This window comes from Bison bison, unplaced genomic scaffold (assembly GCF_000754665.1).
Source record: "Bison bison bison isolate TAMUID 2011002044 unplaced genomic scaffold, Bison_UMD1.0 scf7180017864515, whole genome shotgun sequence".
Lineage (NCBI taxonomy): Eukaryota > Metazoa > Chordata > Mammalia > Artiodactyla > Bovidae > Bison > Bison bison.
The window spans coordinates 1,725,026-1,728,401 of record NW_011495068.1 but is presented as its reverse complement, the minus strand read 5'-3'; positions in this window follow the sequence as shown (position 1 = coordinate 1,728,401).

Here is a 3,376-nt window from a genome sequence, read left to right as displayed (position 1 = left end):
TATACAAATACCTTACAAATCACTAAGAAAAATACAAAAAAAAAAGCTTAAAATAGGAAAACATCAGTCCTAAAAATACACACAAATTGATTATAAATGTTAATATATGAAAAATTGCTTAGATTCACTAATAATTAGATAAATGTAAGTTTAAAATAAGAACATTTTTTATTTTGGAAAAAAAAACTAATTCTTTGTATTACATAGTTTAAATTTGTAAAAAATGAGATTTGTCTTATTTAACTAGATAATATAGAGGACAGCTTTTCAACTATTATTAATTATAAATGTGAATACTCTTGCAGCAACAAATATTCACTGAGGAATTTAGCCTATAATTTTGCTTCTAAATAGGAAGATATATTAATAAAAATCTTGAAATATTATTGATAAAAGAGAAAATTTCATCTCAAACACACGTCTATAATCATTCATTTCATTATGTTATCTCTCATATTTAATTTTTTTATGTGCTTCTTCTATCAAACACATTATCTGGGATTTGTATAACAGTGTTGTATAATATCTATTCTTTCCAAAATGGTAACCACTGGCCAAATATGCCTATTGAACACTCTACATGTGGCTACTGCTACTGAGGAACTTTTAAGTTTTAAATTGATTTAATATTAGTTAATGTGTATTTAAATGTAAAAAAGCCACATGTGGCTTAGGAAATCTTATTGGGCGGTGCAGTTTGAGACAAGTTTTGTTTCCTTTCTTAGATATATAAATTAGCCACCAATATATGTTAAAATAATGTCTCAAATATGTTCCACCTGAGCTTTTTCTTTTTATACTGATGGTTTCCTTTCAGTTTTTCACCTGTTTTGCTGCACCGTCTTTCCACGGGAACCCATGTCATTGCACCTGACCCAAAGGACAGATAAGATGTTTATAAAACGTAGATCTTAGTTTGTTATATCTGTGTTTCAAGCATTCATCTCTTTAAAGCCATCAATATTTTGGCCCAAGATTCTCTCTCTAGCCTCATGCTCCTGAAACATTATCAAACTATCAGATTATTTCCAGACATATCAGTCCACTAAAATTGTCTTCTTAAAAATCACCTTTATTTCTATGTCTCCATGACTTTGCACATTCTAATGCTTTGTTTTTTTTTCCCCCCCTCTGGGATGCTTTCTTCCACGCAATTTTACTTATATTTCTCCAATTCTTTTCTTTCTTTCTTTCCTTTTTTTTTTTTTTAAAAGAGTAAGCTCATTCTTATCTGTAAATGTCCCTGGTTCTACAAGAAAACCTGTTAGTGATCTCTCTTTGCATTACCCCAGTCATTACCCCAGTAATATATAGTAAATTAACAAATAAGTATAGTCATAACTGAAAGCTCGGTAGTGCATGCAAGAACTCACAATACAGGACACATTTCTTCAGTGTTGAGAACTACCTGGGAGAAAACCTCTGAAAACTGATAAGAATTGCTGAAAATTAAGAAAGGTTTCAAATTTTATTGCTTGAGATGTTTATTTGGGTACTTTATTTTCACTGCCTGTTTACAATTTCTTTGGCAATACAATGTTGGGAGATAGATTTTAACTAGAGGTGATTGCAACTGCCTAGGAATAATGAGGGGCTTCCCTAGTGGCTCAGATGGTAAAGAGTCTGCCTGAAATGTGGTAGACCTGGGTTCAATCCCTGGGTTGGAAAGATTCCCTGGAGAAGGGAATGGCTACCCCACTCCAGTGGGATTCTGGAGAATCCCATGGACAGAGGACCTGTACAGTCCACAGGGTCACGATGAGTTGGACATGACTGAGCAACTAACCCTCACAAGGACATACGGAATGGAGTATCATTCTTCCCCTTACCTGCCTTTGAGTAGTACCTTTGTACTTTTTTCCCCCCATTAATAGTAAGCTGGGGGATATTGGGGGCAGGAGGAGAAGGGGACGACAGAGGATGAGATGGCTGGATGGCATCACTGACTCGATGGATGTGAGTCTCAGTGAACTCCGGGAGCTGGTGATGGACAAGGAGGCCTGGCGTGCTGCGATTCATGGGGTCGCAAAGAGTCGGACACGACTGAGTGACTGATCTGATCTGATAGTAAGCTGACATTGGTGAGTCCAGGAAAATTATCTTCTCTCACGTCTCATCTCGAGGACAGATAATAAGTGCCACTCACTATGAGCATATCCCAAAGACAAACCCAATACTACCTACATGTCTTTGTGAAACCATCTTTTAATCATTCTGACTAAATATTTTTTCTTTGCCTTGCAAGTCTGTGTTAATTAAGAAAACCAGCCCTGTGTGAATCCCCACAGAATATAAGGCATGTCTGGTATGTTATCCTGCACTCTTTTTTCCAGTCAAGTAGTTCAAACTTTGTCCTGTTTTTGGTTGCTAATTTTTCTGTCACCCCAACCTCACCATTATTTTTCCTGTCATAGTAGGATTCACTGGTTTGATCTCCTTGCAGGCCAAAGGACTCTCAAGAGTCTTCTCCAGCACCACAGTTTGAAAACATCAATTCTTTGGCACTCAGTCTTTATATGGTCTTTTTACGGTCTTTTTACTCAGTCTCACATCCATACATGACTCCTAGAAAAACCATAGCTTTGACTAGATGGACCTTTGTTAGCTTTGACTAGATGGACCTTTTGTCTCTGCTTTCTAATATGCTGTCTAGATTGGTCATAACTTTTCTTCCAAGGAACAAGCATCTTTTAATTTCATGGCCACAGGCACCATCTGCAGTGATTTTGGAGCCTAAGTAAATGAAGCCTGTCACTGTTTCCATTGTTTCCCCATCTATTTGCATGAAGTGATGGGACCAGATGCCAATAATATTTAATATAATTAAAACAAAATAATATTGATAAACTACATTTATTGCATATTTACCATGTTCAAAACACTATTCTAAGCATTTATTTTAACCCATATGATTTGATGTTCAAAGTGGTTATTGATAACTTACTCAAAAGAGTTTTGAAGAGTCTTGTTAAGTAAGGGCTGATTTTATTACAGATAAAAATTTTACTATACAAAACTTCATTTATAATTTCTATTTATACATTATTTATATATATATTATGTAATATAAATTATACAAAGATTATAATGTGTTTATCATATATGTTCTTAATATATATAATATAATATGTACAAAGATTATGAGTGAAACTGAACTCTGAGTGGACTCACCCTAGGGTAACCACCAATGTGTCAAATTCTTGTATAAGCTCATCCCCTTGAGGGTGGATGGAAATTTTGACTTGCTTCTGACAAGCAGAGTATAACAAAGGGAATGGTATGTCACTTCCATGATTAGATTACAATGCACATATGAAACTCCATCTTGCCAGATTGTCTAAGGGTTATTCTCCTGCTGACCTCAGAGAACTAAACA